The sequence below is a fragment of the Suricata suricatta genome, chromosome 8, assembly GCF_006229205.1.
Source record: "Suricata suricatta isolate VVHF042 chromosome 8, meerkat_22Aug2017_6uvM2_HiC, whole genome shotgun sequence".
Taxonomy (NCBI): domain Eukaryota; kingdom Metazoa; phylum Chordata; class Mammalia; order Carnivora; family Herpestidae; genus Suricata; species Suricata suricatta.
Genome location: NC_043707.1, coordinates 79,238,782 through 79,258,220, shown reverse-complemented (window position 1 = coordinate 79,258,220; position 19,439 = coordinate 79,238,782). Strand labels below are relative to the sequence as shown.

Sequence of the window (19,439 nt, the reverse complement as noted above, 5' to 3'; positions counted from 1 at the left end):
ACGTACATGTCCACTCTAAGAATGATCTTTCAGATGTCTAATTTGCTTGTTCTCATTTACAAATCTTCTCTACCTTCAAAAAGTGGTTTTTCTTGGGTGCCGATCCAATGGGAAAAAATCAGTAATTTTTACCCAATTTGCCTTTTTAAATCATAAAGATGAAACTACTTTCACTTTAGTTTGATTTTACCAAAATAAATAAATAAATAAATAAATAAATAAAAGATAAATTTTAACCTTATTTAGGGTTCTATAGTCCCCAAATAAAAAACTGTTTCTAAATAATTGTTTGGATACTTTAAGCAGTACTTTCCCAATTTCTCAACTCTTCTGTCTTTGGAAACCTAATAAAATTGATAGAGTTAAAAACACATAGTTGACATAGCGTTATATTAGACTTAAGTTGTAAGTTAGGCTTATCACAATGTACCACATAAGTAAATGAGATTCCAATGACACAAAAAAGTTTCCTAAGTGTTTGACTTGCTTAAAAAAGTTAATACTGTCTCAAAATGGAAGGCATTGATCTTTTTGTTCCATTAACACAATGTTAATATTAATATATTCATAATTAGTTTATTCTGTAGTGGTTAATGATACTCAGCATACCAATGAAAGATAAGACTGAATCATTACTTAATACAGTTATTAAAATAACAGGAAGTTAGAGGTGAAGATTCAGCCAAATTATGATCTCATAACATCAGAGACTTAAGTATTAAAATTGAGGAAACAAAGAGAATCATTGGCCGTCGGAAGAAAGCATTTTATGGGAAGAAAACACTAACGCCAGAGTGTAGGTGGGTGGTGGCAACACTCAGCAGAACTCTTCCCTCAGCCCTTGGGTCCTTCTCATCAGACCAGCGATTCTTGTCTAGTGGGGTTAAAGGCCCACTAGACAATCTGATGAAATTGATGCATTTATGTCTTAATAAAAGTCACAAAAGATCTTTTTTAACCAATTTTACATTTGCTTACTAATGCTCATCTTATGACCTAACAATTACTGATTTAAAAAATCTCTTCATTAGACCAAGGTGCCTTTAGATCTGAGACAGTCACAACACTTGAACAAAAATCTCTTTGTGGTGTCTATAGCACTGTAAAGAAACATCTATTAGGATTTGCTCTTTGAGTCAAAACTGTCATGTCAGAGAATTGTAAATCTGATCTGAAAATTGCCAGAGTTCATTTTGTGGTCTAAAAGAGACGTTAATAGGAAATATTCAAGAAAATCAGGGTGGATGTTTCTCTGGTTATTTTTTTGTTGGGTTGTTCCTTGTTTCTCTTGCAAATTACCAATGCTGACTTCTGCGCTGTGTCGTGAAAAAAGAAATTTACCCTACAGACCAAACCCCCAACTGCAAAGTGCAGAGCCAGGGTTTTAATTGATGTTTGCAGGGCTTAAAGGTATTACCACAGTGTCCCTGATTACTCCCTGCTTGTCACGTTCGTCATCACAAGCAGAGCAGATTTCCCAAATGAATGCAGAGTGGGGACTGTTAATTTACTAATATTTTGCATGGAGGTGAAATGCCATTACCTCTAATTGAGGGAGTCAATAACAATGTGGATGACAGCTTGTAACCTCACTGCTAAAACCAAATAAGCTTTAGGATAAATGCCTCTAATTACTGGGAGAGTTGCCTTGGAAAGTCACCTTTTGAAAAGTGGTGAACAGAAACACAGGCTAAGCTACAGGGAATAGAATTCGAAAATTTAACCTGACAAAGGAGCAAGGACTGCATCCTGAATCACATGTCTTCCTTCAGTATGTGGATCATAGTTCGGTTTTAGAATTACAACATGTTAAAGACGAGTTAAGAAATAAAAAGGGTCATCCTTATTAATCACAAGCATATTAAGATTTTAATGAAAAAACTGGGGTTAATAGGTCAAACCCAAATGTTTCCTTTTCTCTGTAGTTTTGTTTTTTTTTCTGTTGCTTCTACCTGCCCATCCTAACTTAGTAATTTAGTAAGTATGTATTGAGAACCACTGGGTACAAGACACTCCTAAATGCTAAGGATGCAAAACTAAATAAACAAAATATAAGGATCTTTATTTTTATTCCCTGACATATTGCCAATTCCTAGAACAGTACCTGCCTGATATATGCTGTGCTCCCAGTAAATGCACAAAGCTGAATGATTATTTGTTAATTAACTTAGTTTTGTAGAAATCAACACTAATATTTAAATAACAAGTGCACTTATCCCTAAACTGTCAGTGCCTAGCTATTGGTTAATTATCACCACCTTCCCTAACATCACTGCATGAGGCGGTGGACAAGAAATCTAAACAGCACCAAGCCTCAGCAGATTTGGCAATTCGCCTAAACACAAGAAAGGCAATGAAGATACTTGATAATAGTTTACCCAAACATATCCATTCTCCTAAAACTACTAAGAGGAAAATTCTGTCATTGCTTCTCAATACTTGAGGTTGATGAATTTGTAAATAGTTACATGGTGAAGCTGTATTTCCTTTAAATACCATCACTTATTGTATTCTATTTAAATAGTCATTCTCATGTAACCCAATGGCTCATTAATTCCTATTCATTGGGTTTAGTAACTGAGACGGAACATAGTCAAGGAGATTGGGGCACTGGGTGGCTCTGTTAGTTGAGCGTCCTACTCTTGATTTCAGTTCAAGTCGTGATCTCACAGTTTCTGAGATCAAGTCCTGCATCCAGCTCTGTGCTGATGGCACCGGGCTTGCTTGGGGTTCTTTCTCGCTCTCTCTCCACCCCTCCCCAGCTCATGCCCACTATCTCACAATAAAAAGAATATAGTCAAGGAGAAGTTTTCCAAAGTGAACAAGAAAGGCTATGGAGGTATTCTGGAAAATACTTGGGTGACAATGGTACGTGTGTGCTGGGTATATCACCCTGTGAGTTGTTTTAAATTCACTTTTTTAAAAAATTAAGTAGACAGTGCCTTCTGGCATGAAACCTGACACTGATAGACTCTCATTGTGAAAAGCCTAAAGGACACATGATAAATATCCACTTTGACTTGAATAAAAGGCAGTTTATAAGTAATCATACTGTCTGGGCAACAAACTTTTATGGAATCCTACTGTGCGCAGAGCCGGGAAGGCTGAACTGCCCCAGAAAAGGTACTGTTCCTTCATTAGGAGAATAGCATCTCCATGGATGCGTACCTCCATTTAATTTACCTATTAACATAGATCTTTGTAATCCTTATTTTAAAGTATCCAGAACTAAATTAAAATGTGAATCACTGTACTTTTATTATTGTGGGCTCTAAAATCTAAGATACATTTTATGACACCAGTTCCATTCTCTGACCTTTTGTATAGAAAAGAAGATAAAAGCACTGAGAGATAAAGCTATTTGCTCACAAAGTGCAACACACATACAGCAAAGCAGCGTCCACTGTTCTGAGAGTGAATTAGGCTGCTTCCTGAACAACCTCACAGCAGCACTGGGGTGGGGACAAGTGGACACCACGTCTGTAGCTGCTTCTGGTGTTGTGTCTTGGTAACCAGCAAGCACCAACTCGCAACTTCTCCACACCCAGGGTGTGCTCAGTGATAGATGGACAAGTCTATCCAAGAATGCTTTAGTTAAGGCCTGTGCTGTTTTCTGTGGGACTGGCTTTCACAACAGCTTGTTTTTATTTGTAATTTTTTTCAAAGTAAAATGAAATGGAGAGATAATTGGTAGCTGAATGTCATATCATACTAACAGCTTCCTATAAACTCTTCTTTCAGCCCTGTAGCTCGTGACCAGAAAATGTACAATACACAGATATACATTTCTAGCTGGTCACGTTTCTAAGAGATGCTCTTATCAGAAGAATAATTCTGACAATAGTGTCAGCAATAGTGTGGGCAAACATCCCACACTTCTAGAACTAGGCCTTATTTTACTTTAATATGTTATGCTGAGACTTATTGGGAACATGAGGAAGAACATCAAATTTTTGGTAAAATTCTTGAACTAAATGTTTTTCATATTTAAGACCAAACTAGTTGTTCTAACGTTGATCTTAAATATTGATTGAGGCAAAGAATTTATCAATATCTTTAAAGACGGATGGCAGTATAGTTAAATTAAGTGACTAAAGGGATGAAGAAGAAGAAGGAGGAGAAGGAGGAGGAGAAAGAGAAGAAGGAAGGAAAGAAGAAGGAGAAAGAGAAGAGGGAGGAGGAGGAGGAGAAAGAGACAAGAAAAAAAAGACAGGCATGAAAAACTTGACAGTCAGGAAAATACAAAAAAAAATTAAGTAAATGGTATCTTAGAAAAACAATAGCTAATAATTTCTGAGTACTAAATATATGCTGGCTACTATTCAAAGTGCTTCACTTGTTTTAGGTCATGAATCTTCACTAAATCTCTATCAGACAAGTGCAGGCACATCTCATTTTATTGCACTTCACAGATATCTGCATTTTCTACAGATTGGAAGTTTGTGGCAACCCTGCCTCAAGCAAATCTATCAGTGCCATTTTTCCAACAGCATTTGCTTACTTTATGTCTCTGTGTCACATATTGGTGATTCTCGCAATGTTTTGAACATTTTCATTATTATTTGTAATGGTGATTTGTGATCAATGATTACAACTCACTGAAAGCTCAAACGATGGTTAACAATTTTTAGCAGTAATGTGTTTTTGGTCTTTATTTTTATTTATTTTACATATGCATGAGGGAGAGAGGGACAGAGAGAGAAAGGGAGAGGGAGAGAGAGAATCCCAAGTAGGCTCCATGCTGATTCTGACAGTGCAATCCCGCACGACCACGAGATCATGACCTGAGCCAAAATTGAGAGTCAGACTGACTGAGCCACCCAGGCACCCCAGCAATAAAGTATTTTTAATTTAAGGTATGATGATTGTTTTTTAGACATTACATTACTGCACACTTAGATCACTGTTAGTGTGAACATACTTTTATATGTACTGGGAAACCAAAATATTCATCTGACAGGTTTGATTGCAACAGTTGCTTGATTGGACTTGTCTGGAATCAAACCTGCACTACCCAAGGCATGCCTGCTTTATTGTCATCTCCATTTTGCAAATGAGAAAACGGAAGCTCATGCAAGTGTAGCCAGCCCAGGATCCCACAAGAGCAGTGGAGCCTCAGCCCTGACCTAGGACGCTGACCCCAGAGGAAGCATTTGTGATTGCTGTATTGTCCCTTCCTTAAAACTTGACACTTACACGGTTTAGATGGTGAAGAGAAAGCCCACTACTGCTTTCTCCAGACATTTACCATTTGATAAGCACCTCTGTTCAGCTGTAATCTCTTCATTTCTCTTTCTCAGAAAAGAATAAGCGAGAAAAGTCATTCTCGTGGTGCATTACGTGGAGTGGTTTTAAAAATGTAATTTTACTGAGTAACTGATGTCAAATAGTTAATTCATAAAAGTGATTCATCTGAGCACATGTACAAGAAAGAAATGTTACCATGAATGGCCAATTGTGGAGCCTTATATTTTTATCTCCACTACACATTATCTTCTTCCCTTGCTGACTTCTACAAATCAAATGTAAATCCATGGCTGCAGGCAAAACTCTGTCCTTATCTACTTAGAATCTTATAATTCATCTTTTCCATTATGATTGTTCTTTCATAGTCATCCTTTTAAACATTTTTATGGAGGGCCTGTTGCATGCCAGATGATAACACTTTCCCATGTACAAGGGCCCACACGAGGCACAGTAGGGAATCCAGAGATGATGTGGAGATGAGTCTGTCTTCGTGGAGTTTGTCTGCAGGCAGATGTAAGCATAAATGACTTGAGAACAGCACTGGAAGGAGTAAGTGCCACCCACAGAGGTATAATCAGCCAGGAGGTGTCAGGGACAGGGGAATGACTTCCTCCTGGAATGATTAGGAAAAGCGTTACTGGAAACATGGACCCTTGAGGGGCAGGTAAGAATTGAAACCCAGAAATGGGAAGGAAGGACATACAAGTGGATGTAAGCAGACCTAAGGCCTGTAGGGTATATAATGGAGTTGTGAGAATTAGGAGGGTGTGGGGACATATGCGTGGATCAAGCTGGAGAAGGCACTGCAATGTGAGGCTAAGGCGGAAAGGCTATTTGGTGGGTGGGGTGAGCTTTAAAGGCTTGGAGTTGAGGAATGACCTAACCTAATGAGAAGTATAAACTGGTAGTTGTGTGTAAAACACTGAATGGAGGAAGCATCTGGAACGAATTTGACAAGGGCCTAAGGCTAGGATGGGGCCTCGTGTGATACAAGGGTTTTGCTGTTCCTTAATCTACAATCATCTGGAACTGACTGCAAACATGGGAGTAACTGAAAAAGTGCCTCAAGGAAATTAGCATGCATAAATCACTGGAAATGAGATGTAACATAAAGTGTACCGATGTAACTATTTTGATTTCCCATTTGGGTAGCATTCATGGCAGAGTTGAAAGAAAACAGGATAGCATAGGAAAAGGTACATATTAAGGAGTGAGTAGCTAAAACACTGTGAAGTGATCTTAAAATCCAAGCAAAGAGGGGTGGCTCGGTGGCTCGGTCAGTAGAGCATCCAACTCCAGCTCAGGTCATGATCTCACAGCTGGTGGGTTCGAGCCCCTGGAACCCGGTTCAGATTCTGTGTCTCCCTTCCTCTCTGACCCTCCCTTGCTCCAATCTGTCTCTGCCTCTCAAAAAAAAAAAAAACATTAAAAAAAAATTTTTTTAATCCAAGCAAAGGGACAGCAGGATCAGTTGAGTCACTAATCTTTCCACAAATAATTGTTTCAAAACCATTCAGAATGAAATAACGTAATTAATTAAGAAAAATGTTATAAATATATTTATTTTCTTGGCAGACAGCCCTACAGATCTTATAAAGACATCGCACCATTAAAGCACTGCACAGTAATCTGTTATCATCAAAAATAAAAAGTATGTATGTGCTAGGGATGTGTGGGATTACAAGGAATGGAAGGGCTGAATAGCTGTGGCTTAAACACGTTTATTTGATATGTGTAAAAATAAGTAGAGATGGACGACCCAGGGACAGTGGATCAATTGTGCAGTGTACAGTTAAGTGACTTAATGGTGTCATCAAGGAACCCCGCTCCTTCTGACTCTCGGTTCCACCCTCTACTGTATTTCCTCATCGGAACAAAACGGCTGCTGCTGCTCTGGTAACCAAATCTACATTTCAAATAGGGCAAAGGGCTTAGTGCCAGGGCTGGGCAGCTTCCTCTGTTATACTTACTTCATTAGGAAAGAAAAGCTTTCCCATAAACCCCTCTCTCTCCTTCAATGACTTGTACCTAAGTGTCCTGGCTCAGAACGGGATCACATGTTTCCCGTAGCCTTCAAGGGAAGCTAGGAAATGAATTATTTAAATTCTCAGCCTCTGATATAGAGGAAAGCAAAGGAAAAAAGGAATTAGGACAAATATTGGGTAAGCCAACCTACAATAACCACTACAAGATTTTTTTAAAAACCATAAATAAATAAAAAATAATTCTGTTTTCTCTGTTTAAAAAAATATAGGGACCAAGGAGACTCTGAGTATCCTTGAACCAAATTAAAAAAAAAAAAAAGATATGGGGAAATACATTTGCTAGTCATTTTGTTCAAAATGGTTAAAGTAGAAAATGTCTTTGCTTAATATTAATGGCTACTTTTCAGCAAGTCCTTTTAACATTCCAGGATCTCCATTCACTTCATATCTAATTCTCACAAAAGCCCTTAAAGTTTGATGAAGGAAACAGGCTCAGAGATGTTCAGGAACACTCTATAAATGCTGGAACCAGTAAATAAGAGACCTGAGGTCTGAAATAAGTTCTGTCTCACAGTGTCCATTCAGTCAATAACAAGGGATTGAGCGAGACTTGTATCTAAGCAAGGAGTCAACCTCCCTCTCAAAATAGAGAAGTTATTAATGTGAACTACAAGATGTTCTTGACTGAGAAACTGAATTCTAGGAGAAAGAGAGAAGGACTAACATAACATATTAAGTGCTATGCCAGCTGCTTTACAAATATTTATCTCTTCTAACTACTCAACCCTGCGAGGTAGGTGTTCTACCTAAATTATCTTATTTCAGGTAAGAGAGGAGTTTGCTGTCCTTTTGCAGATAAATCCTAACCCACACAGCCTGCCTCGGCTCACCCACTTTGTGTCTCACGAGGACACTGCTGTTTCTTTTGTCCCTGCTTCACCCTTCAGACTCCGTGCACGCTACTTCGTGTTGTCCTGTGTGTGCCTGGCTCTCTCATCTATCATTCTGCCTGTCACCTTGCCAGCCTCTGTATGGCTCTTACCCAGGCACAGCCTCAAGCATGATGCTGCATCTCATTACCCAGTCCTAGCAAGCAGGTTGGAGACAGTTACACAGACAGGCCTTTGTTCTGAAGGAGCCCATGTGGAGAGAGGAGGAGAGGAGATAAACAAGTGGCCTCAATGTACAAAGGCCACAGGATGGGGTAAATTCCCTCTGCTTTCTCCATGGTAAATCTGTGGGACTGGATGAACTTAAAGCTCTCTGAGACAATCCATGGAGGTTACCGCATGCATTCAAAAAGTAATCAGGGGTCCCTGGGTGGCTCAGTCAGTTAAGCCTCTGACTTTGGCTCAGGTCATGATCTCATAGTCTGTGGGTTCGAGCCCACAGACTGGAGACTGGAGCCTGCTTCAGATTCTGTGTCTCCCTCTCTCTCTCTGCCCCTCCCCCACTCACACTCTATCTCTCTTTCTCAAAAAATAAACATAAAAAATTAAAAAAAAAAAACAACGAAAAGTAATCAGGCATTTGAGATTACTAAAAGAGGAGTCCTAACCATTTCCAAGTTCAGGGCTGGAAATTGGAGTAGGTGAACAGAAAAGACTGAATCAAGAGACTGACCAGCCAGGAAAGGAGTGGGGAAATTAAAGGAATTGTATCATAACCATCCTAATTTCTTGCTGATTTCTACCTCCCAAATTTAGGGTTTTAATTTCAGCACAATATAAAATAAGCTTGAGAATACATTGGATGGAGCACTTGGATGGCTCAGTTGACTTAGGTTTAGGTCATGATCTTGTGATTCATGAGAGCAAGCCCTACATGGGGCTCTGCACTGACAGCCTGGAGCCTGCTTGGTATTCTTCCTCTCTGTCTTTCTCTGCCACTCCCTGGTTTGCATGCGTGCACTTGCATGCACACATGCTCGCTCTCTCTCTCTCTCTCTCTCTCTCTCTCTCTCTTTCTCTCTCAAAATAAACTTAAAAAAAAAATAAAAGGATATCTGGTGGTGCCTGGGTGGCTCAATGGGTTAAGCCTCAAACTCTTGATTTTGGCTTAAGTCATGTCTCCCGTTTTGTGAAAGGGAGCCCCACATTGGGCCCCGTGCTGAGCATGGAGCCTGCTTGGGATTCTGTCTCTCTCCCTCTCTCTCTGCCCCTCCCCACTTGCTCACTCTCTCTCTCTCTCTCTCTCGCTCTCTCTCTCTCAGATATCTCTAAATAAATAAATAAATAAATAAATAAATAAATAAACATTTTTAAAAAATGAATAAAAATTAAAGGCTGCCTGGTGAAAAGAAGTCTGAATGTGTGTAAATTGTAGCGTGATTTCAGTAACTAACAGTGGGGACTGTGCAGCCGGAACAGTAGCAGATACATAGAGCATACTTGAAAATATTTGTTTAATTATGAGTTGGACTGAATAACTTTGTTCTAGTAAATTGAGTGTGCATAAGACTTGTTTAAACTTCATTTACTGGGGTTGTAAAAGTACTTTCCAGTGATGTTTTAAATTCAGGCTTTCAAAAACTCATGCCTTCCCCCGTGGTCTGGCCTCTGACTGGTGCCAATTCCCGGGTTGTTTGAAGGCATCAGCAGCCATGAGAGAGTTCTCAGAAAGTACCACAGAGTACATTTCAAACTGTTTCTACAATTGCCATCAAATTCAGGAGCAAGAAAGAGAAAGAGAGACATTGGATTTTTTTTTTTTTTTGGTAAAGAATCTTGTTCTTACCTGAGAATTTTATCTAAAAATATTGAGATTGTTGTGCAGTGTGAGATTGATTTCTTCTCCATCCTGAAACTTCTGCTTAAAAATCTGAATAGATACCACCATCACTTGACATATACTTGATAGTGTTTATTTTTAGCTTTTCTGCCAAGGCTTTTGAGTTCATATGTTCATGACAAACTAATTCTGACAGAAGTCCAAAAAGATGACTTGGTTCTTACAAATGAATTCAGCAATAACTCTAGGAAAACCCTGTCTCAGAAGATCTTAAAGCCTCAGATGAAATACTCCTGGCTGTGTTAGCAATCTTGGTTGACTACTGCTTACTTGTGGTTGCCTGTTCATCTCATTCATTCAACCTGAATTCCCAAAACACTGAAATTTGGTATTAAGAGTATCGATTCCTTAATTTCCAAAAATTGCATGGGTAGGCAATTCCATAAAGGCACTGCTCTTTTATATATTCTGTAAAATGATAGTTCTCCTTTAAAATTTGAAGAGCAAAGAAGAAACATGGGAATCTTCACTTGGCTCAGACAGCATTTTCTTCAACTTGGGACTGTAACTCAAGCTTTCTTTTTTCCAAGTACACTTAACATACAGGGTTATATTAGCTTCAGCAATTCTATATTTACTCAGTGTTCATCACGATAAGTGTGCCCTTAATCCCCTTCATCTATTTTACCCTTTCCCCACCTACTTCCCCTCTGGCAGCCCCCAGTTGGTTCTCTATAGTTGAGAGTCTGGTTTTTTGTTTGTCTCTTTTTTCTTTGTCAATTTGTGTTTTTTTTAATTCCATATGAGTGAAATTATATAGCATTTGTCTTTCTCTGACTGACTTATTTCACTTAGCATTATACCTGCTAATTCCATTGATATTGTTGCAAATGACAAAATTTCATTCTTTTTTATGGCTGAATAATATTCTTCTGTGTGTGTGTACATACATATATACCATATCTTTATCCATTCATCTGTTGATGGACACTTGGGTTGTTGCTTCTATATCTTGGTTATTGTAAATAGTCCTGCAAAAAACATAGGAGTGCCTATATCTTTTCAAATTAGTGTTTTCATTTTCTATGGGTAAATACTAAGTAGCGGTATTACTGGATCATATGGTAATTCTATTTTTTAATTTTTTGTGGAACCTCCATATTGTTTTCTACAGTGGCTGCACCACTTTGCGTTCCCACCAACAATGCACGAATCAAAAAGCACCAAAGGTTGCCTTTTCTCTGTATCCTCGCCAACATTTGTGATTTCTTGTGTTTTTGATTCTAGCCGTTCTGATAGGTGTGATATCTTATGGTTGTTTTGATTTACATTTCCCTGATGATTAGTGATGTTGAGCATCTTTTGGTGTATCTGTTGTACATGTATACATATTCTTTGGGAAAATGTCTATTCATGTCATTCCCCTTTTTTCAATTGGATTATTTGGTTTTTTGGTATTGACTTTTATAATTTCTTTGTATATTCTTTGGATTTTAACCCCTTATTGGATATATTATTTGTAAATATCTTCTAAGTTGCCTTTTGTTTTGCTGATGGTTTCCTTCACTGTGAAAAAGTTTTTTATTTTTGTGTAGTTTTTAATTTAATTTGGTTTTGTTTCTCTTGCCAAAGAAGACATATCTAGAAAAATGTTGCTACAATTGATGTCAAAGAAATTATTGCCTTTGTTTTCTTCTAAATATTTAATGGTTTCAGGTCTGACATTTAGATCTTTAACTTATTTTTAATTTGTTTTTGTGGATGGTATAGGAAAGTAGTCTGGTTTCTTTTTTTTTTTTTTTTTTGCATATAGCTGTTGAGTTTTCCCAACACCATTTGTTGAAGAGATTTTTTTCCCATTAAATATTCTTGCCTCCTTTGTCATACGTTAATTGACCTTATTACCATGGGTTTATTTCTGGGCTGTCTAGTCTGTTCCATTGATCTATGTGTCTGTTTTTGTACTAACCATACTGTTTTAATTACTACAGTTTGTAGTATGTCTTGAAATCTGGGATTGTGATACCTCTAGTTTTGTTCCTCTTTTTTCAAGATTTCTTTGGCTATTTGGAGTCTTTTGTGGTTCCATACAAATTTTAAGATTGTTTGTCCTAACTCAATGAAAAACGCTATTGGTAGTTTGATAAGGATTGCATTTAATCTGTAGATTGCTTTGGGTAGAATGGACATTTAACAATATTGGACCCTCCCATCCACGAGCATGCAATATCTTTCTTTTTGTGTTGTCTTTAATTTCTTTCATAAACTTGTATAATTTTCAGAGTACAGTTCTTCCACCTCCTTTCTCAAGTTTATTCCTAGGTATTTTGTTCTTTTTGGTGTAACCATAGATGTAATTGTTTTCTTAATTTCTCTTTCTGATACTTCATCATTAGTGTACGGAAATGAAATAGATTTCTGTGTATTAATTTTGTATCTTGTAACTTTACTAAATTTAGTTATCAGTTCCAGTAGCTTTTTGGTGAAGATTTTAGGATTTTTGGCATATAGTATCATGTCATCTGCAAATAGTGAAAGTTTTACTTCTTCCTTAATAATTTAGGTGCCTTTTATTTCTTTTCCTCTGGTTGCTGTGGCTAGGATTTCTAGTACTATCTTGAAAAAAAGTGATGAGAGTAGATATCCTTCACTTGTTCCTGGTATTAGAAGAAAAGCTCTCAGTTTTTTTATCATCTATTTTTTTTAAATACTTTGAGATTGAGAAGAATAGGTACTAACTCTTCTTTAAATGTTTGCTAGAATTCATCTATAAAGCCATCTAGTCCTAGACTTTTTTTTTTTTTTTTTTTTTACTGATTCAATTTCATTGCTGGTAATCAGTCTGCTTACATTTTCTGTTCCTTACTGATTCAGCTTTGGGAGGTTATGTGTTTCTAGGAATTTATCCATTTTTTATAGGTTGTCCAATTTGTTGCCATTATAATTTTTCATAATACTTTCTTATAATCCTTTATATTTCTTTGGTGTTGGTTGGTTTTTTTTCTCTCTTCTTTCATTTCTGATTTTGTTTATTTGAGTCCTCTCTCTCTCTTTTTTTAATGAGTCTGGCTAGAGGTTTGTCAATTTTATCTATCTTGTCAAAGAACCAACTCCTGGTTTTAATGTGGTTTTTTTAGTTTCTATTTCATTTATTTCTGTTCTAATCTTTATCATTTCCTTCCTTCTATTGATTTTGGGTTATGTTTGTGCTTTTTATAGTTCCTTTAAGTGTAAGGCTAGATTGTTTACTTGAGATTTTTCTTACTCCTTGAATTAGGCCTGTATTGCTATAAACTTTCCTCTTAGAATTGCTTTTGCTGCATCCCAAAGGTGGTATTTTCATTTTCATTTATCTCCATGTATTTTATTATTTCCTCTTTGCTTTCCTGGTTGACCCATTCATTCTTTAGCAGCATGTTATTTAACCTCCATGTATTTGTGTTCTTTCCAGATTTTTTCTTGTGGTTGACTTCTGGTTTCATAACATTGAGGTCAGAAAAGATGCATGGGATGACTTACATCTTTTGAATTTGTTGAAGGGCTTTGTTTTCTTTTTAAGTGTTAGGTCTGTGTTCAAATTTTATTTTATTTGTTTTTTTATGTTTGTTTATTTTTGAGAGACAGAACATGAGTGGAGGAGAGGCAGAGAGAGGGAAACACAGAATCTTAAGCAAGCTCCAGGCTCTGAGTAGTCAGCACAGAGCCTGATGTGGGGCTCAAACTCACAAACCACAAGATCATGACCTGAGCTGAAGTCAGACCATTAACTGACTGAGCCACCCTGGTGCCCCTCAAATTTTAAAACTTACATTGAGTATCAGATATGTATTTTCTTTCCACACTTTCATAAGGTAAATCAACATTCTTCAAATAATGCACATTTCAGAAATAATGTGCATCTTACTGAAGCAAAAGCTCCATGAGGGAAACTCTTTTTTACTGATTTCTTTACCACTGTATTGCAAACTTTCAAAATACTGCCTGGCACACAGTAGGTGCTCAATAACTATTAATAGAATGAAACATAGACTTAAACCAACACTCTAATCACATCTTGGACGTAGAGACATAAAGAGAAAAAGCTAAGGGGGAAAAGAAAGAAGAACATGGCTAGACAATTGAAAGCAGCACTATTTATCCAAAGAGAAGAATGGGGCCAGTATTTAAAAACTCAGTGGTCAGATGCAAACTGATCATGGTTCTAGGCCATTAATTAGCTATTGACCTTGCACAAGTCACTGAAACTCCCAGGGCCTAACTATGACATTTGAAAACAAAATCTCCTAATACTTAGCTCCTAGATAAGTTATGGAAATTGATGAGAAAAGGTAATTTATTCAACACAGTGCCCACAACAGAGAACGAAAGTACTACTCAGACATGGCTATTGTTATTACTTTGATGGTATTGCCTTCTATACTGACCAGAAGTATTATTAGTCCTCATGCAACCACATATGCATGCTACTGTCTCATCTTTATTCGTTTATTATATTGGATTTCTGACAAGACGGAAGTTTCTATTTTCCAATGACATTTTTAAAAAGTCTCAGAAGGTTGTTGCTACAGGTCCTATGAAATGATGAGCAGAAAATTGAACACAGCTTAACAGTCTGAAGAAGCTTTGTCACCCCTACAAAAGCCCTTCAGAAGCTATTTTATAGGCTCTTGGTGTTGATTTTTCTCTCTTCTCTTTTCTTCTTCCAATTTTGCTTTCACTGCCCTCATTGATCTCCCTGCTTTTTCCCTCGCTCACCATAGTCTCAGTAGACACCAAGAACATTGGTAGGGCAGCCACTTTCATATACTTCTTCATACTTCTGTTATTAAAAAAAAAAACCCTGCTCAATTTCTAATACATTCAAAGAAACCCCATGCTAGGACAAAGGTGAAAAGGACTCAATGATAAATATGACATTAAGCAAAAAACATAGTGTGGTATGGAGGGTCAAAGGCTGGCTTTGAAGTCACAAAGATCAGTGTTTGAATCCAGGCAAGTTTCTTAACCTCTCTAAGCCAGAGTATCTTCATCTATAAAATGGAGATGGAGTTGACTGACTTGCAAGATTAATTAATATTTAGAAATAATATGAATAAAGCACTCATATCACATGGAGAGGATGTTAAGTAAATAGTCATTAGCGTAATCCATAGTCCATGTCTGATAACACTTAGAAAGAAATATAACCAGGGGTGCCTGGGTGGCTCAGTCAGTTAAGCATTTGACTTTAGCTCAACTCATGATCTCACAGTTTGTGGGTTCAAGCCCCACATGAGGCTCCGTGCTGACAGCTGAGAGTCTGAAGCCTGCTTCGGATTCTGTGTCCCTCTCTTGCTCTGCCCCTCCCTTGCTCATGCTCTTTGTGTCTCTTTCTCTCTCAAGAATAAACATTAAAAATTTTTTAAATAAATAAAAAAGAAAGAAATCTAGCCAAAATATGTGCAAACAATAATAATGAATAATAGCTTACATATGTTTAGCACTTCATTGTGCTGAACATCATGCAGAAATGTTTTTGGAAGATGGCTTGGGCCCAATGATGAATTCTCTTATCTCACATGCTCAGTCATGTCTAAGGTATAGCCATTCAAAGTGATGGGTTCCATGGGAAAGCTAAAATCCACTTCTGAAAGCTACTCATTACTTCTCAAAATGACTAAACTAGGAGACAGCACCAACAGCCACTTATCTTAATGGAGACATTTTTTCAGAAGGAATGTCAACCACAAGTCTGTCTTGGCAGATGCATGCATGTTATTTTCTGTCATTTTACTTCTTACCATTGCCAAGCGGAGCTGCCTGAAGGATGGGCAGCTTTTAAGTTTCTAGCAAGAGGAAGAGAAATGGAGTCTATTTACTTCTGTTTTTAATTCTTTTTATGTAAAAATCTTATGCTTCCTTTTTCAAAAAAGCAATATTTATGGAGAAATTGTGTGCGTGTCTGCGTGTGTGTGTGCATGTGTGTCCATGCGTGGGTGAGTGTTAGGAGTGAGGGATGCAGACTATAAGAAGAAAATAAAAGTCATCTATTATTCTGCAGCCCAGAAATAACCACTGTTAACATTTTGGGTCTTTTCCATGCAGTATATGTCTATGATATTTTGACAGTGTGGTAGCTGAAATTATATTGTAGCCTGCTTTAAATTTTTTTTTAATTTGAAATTATATTGTAAGCATCTTCGCAAGACATCTGTTGGGCAATTTACCCCCTCAAAACCTCACTAGTATGACCTAGGGATTCTACTTCATAGAATTGACATGAAGCCTAAAATAGAAAAACTGTGAGGGTCCTTTGTAAGTCACTTCTAGGGCACACAAATGAAATGGTTATTTATTCTCATCCATATCTTGAGGAGTTGAAACATCTACAGAGCACTCTGTAGGTCACTCTGAGGATCCAAAAAAGACCCAAGACGACTTCTCACTCCAGAGTTCATATTCTGGCCTCAGAGATGAAACAAAAACATGAAAACCTTAGAGAAAAGCAGAGAGTGAAACTCTCCTTTTGGCTACGAGTAGAATTTTGCCTTAATTATTTAAAAAGAGTTCTCAGATCTTGAATTCCTTCTATCCTTGGCTCTTTCAATTTTAAAAATGAGTCATGCTTTAGAGAATTATTTTTCTTATCTCAGGCATAATTATAATTTTACTCATAATAATGTAATTTGCCAGTTGAATAGTAAATTTCCAACCCCCTCCCTTAAAAAAGAGAGGAGAGGGGGGGAAAAAGCCTATTTTTATAAACTCAGATCACTTATAATGATTGGTTTAAATTAAAACCAGTATTTTTATGGAGGAAAAAAAAATCCCCTGAACTCAAGGGGGAAAAAAAGTTTTAAGGAAAGGAAAAAAAAAAAAAAAGAATCACAAAATCAGAGAGCTCCTAAAGATTCTGTTGATTTATGTTGTAGAAAAAAAGTTTAAACACTTTCTTTTGCCACAGCATGTAAGGGATATTTTTGCATAATTATCATGTTACCATGGAAAATTCATATGTGTTTGGTTATGTCTGGAATGTGGAATTAAGAATGATTTTTAATTTTTCTTCTCTTTCTCTACAAATTTTCCTACTATAATGTATATTCTGTTGATAATCTAAAAAAAGAACAAGAATGATTAAAAACTGCATATTCTTAATGATTAAAAATTACAGTAAGTCAGCCAGTTCAAATAAATAAGAAGTAGGAGAATTCAACTGAAATAAACAAGACAGCAACGTGATACTTACAGGAAACCAATGAAATATTTTCCATAAGGGAAAAGTACATACTAAGCTTACTTGAACTCTGTATAAAACTCTCCCCAGATAATCCACTAGCTTAGCCTCACATTATTTATTTGGTTTATGGTATGTCAAACAACTGTCAAATACAGTGAGTGTTTTTTTTTCTCCTTCCATGAAGGCTGCCAGGAATTAATGGATCAAAAGTTGTCCAAACTAAATAACTTTCAGAACCAGGAATTGAGTTAACAGACCAAGGAGTAGATCTTGGGTTAGCTAAGGTTCACGGAGAAATTGGTCATGGGACCAAGTGCAGAATACAGCAAGATTTAGAGGAAGATGCAAGAATAGCATATGAAAAAGGTTAAGTGAAGCGGTCAGCACAAGGAGAAACAAATGGATTTTCTTAGGGTTCAGCCCCTAGAAGGCACTAGGTTGTTTGTCCAGGCATTAATTTAGTAAGTGTACTGTCACTGTCACTGGTGAATATATTGTAATTGAGTAGTAATTGCCTGAAGAGCAATAGGGTCTTAAGTAAAAACAACATCTTAAGGCTGATAGAGGAAGATGAGCCAAGGAGGGGAAACAAGTGACCAAAAATGTGGGCTAAAGGGGAATTGGGTGTTGTAGATGCTCGGGAGGAGTCAACTGTCCTAAAATGCTTCTGTGAGAAGTCAAGTAAGATGAGCACTGGAAAAAGCCTATTTGTTTTAACAGTTGGAAGGTAGTTCATGAATGGTATCATCCATTGCTGGTTTGGTGGATTGACAGAGAGAGAGACACCAGATTGGAGTAGGTAGAGGAGTTAGTGGGAGGTGAGAAAATAGAGCTGGGTGGGCAGGTGTTGAAAACTCAAGACATTTGACTGTGAAGGAAAGAAAAAAATGTGAGAAAACAAAGCAGTAGTTAAGGAAAGAGTTTTGGATTTGTTTGTGTGCTGCTTGATTTTTATATCATGCTATTTTTGTTTTAGGGAGGGGAGATGAGCATGCCTCAGTGATGAGGGAAGGGACACCGGTGAAAGGAAGACTCTGAACTATGTATATGAACAGCCAAATCTGAAAGTTTAGAATAGAACAAAACCAGCAATTTAACTAATTTCAACAAATATATGTGAAGTCCTTATGGACCAGAGTTTAAAAATCAACAAGATAAACTCTCTGCCTTTTAGAAGCTATAGTTTTATAGAAACTCAGTTGTAGGAAGGGTATTTAGAGCAAGAGACAGAAAGCCGTGTAATTAATCTCTGTCAAAACAAAGTCCAGAAGAAAATTCCCAGAAAAAAATAAGAAAAACAAAACAAAAACAATGCAAGCCCACACACCAATACAAACTCTCTTCTAGCCTGGTCTCCCCAGCGTTCCCCAAACATGCCATCCCAGCTCAGTTTCCCAGGCTTTGCTCCTCTTGCTGACCTTGCCCTTCTTCTATTCTCCCTTTCAGGTCCTCCCTTTTGTCTCTCACTAGTTCACCTCTTTTCCCGGACTATTCCAGCCTGTATCAGTCTCCTCTGCTTCTGAATTCCTTTACTCCTGAAACTTAACACTGGTTATCACACATTTTCGCGCTCAACTATTTCCAGGAGGCAGTGCGGTATTAGAGGAAGGGGCCAATTTTGGTTTCAAAGTGACCTGGGTCAAATCCAGCTTCTGTCACTTCATGAGCAAGTTCTATGTCTAGTTTCTGCATCTCTAGAATTGGGAGATAAATCTACCTTGGAAGGTTACTATGAAGATTAAAAGAAATAATATGTGTCAGGAAACTGAAACAGAGTTTCGGCGGTTGATCCAGACTATGTGTTCAACTCTGGGTTCTGCGGTAGCATCTTGGCAGAGTTACTTAAACCCTCTGTGGAGTAGTGTCCTCCTCTGTAGAAAGGAATTCCTCACTGGTACCTGCCTCTGAGATAAGTGTTAGAAGAGCATGAGGCATAGAGTAAGTACTGTGTAAATGTTTGTTATTATTATTTTCTTTGCTGTCATATATTATTAGAATAAACAGTAGTCTACCTATAATGTTTGCTCCTCATCCTCTAGCAATATCAATATTCCTAGTTTTCTACTAGAATATTTTCTACTAGGAATATTCTACTTCAGCAAGCACGCTGTCTACCCAGAGACAGCATCAGATCTCACAGGATAACGGTTCAACCCCTCAAGATTGTTCTCTGAACCTCCACCTCAGATGCCAGTGCCAAACCCAGGCTGTCACCTGTGCTCTGACCCACAGGTTCAGATTGGAGGTTTCAATGTCCT

The 19,439-nt window shown here is 37.5% G+C and overlaps 1 protein-coding gene across 2 annotated transcripts in view; it reads left to right on the top strand.

Moving 5' to 3' along the window:
* Positions 1-19,439, top strand: part of AK5 (adenylate kinase 5) — a 229,812-nt gene that overhangs the window by 47,312 nt on the left and 163,061 nt on the right. The window lies entirely within an intron of this gene.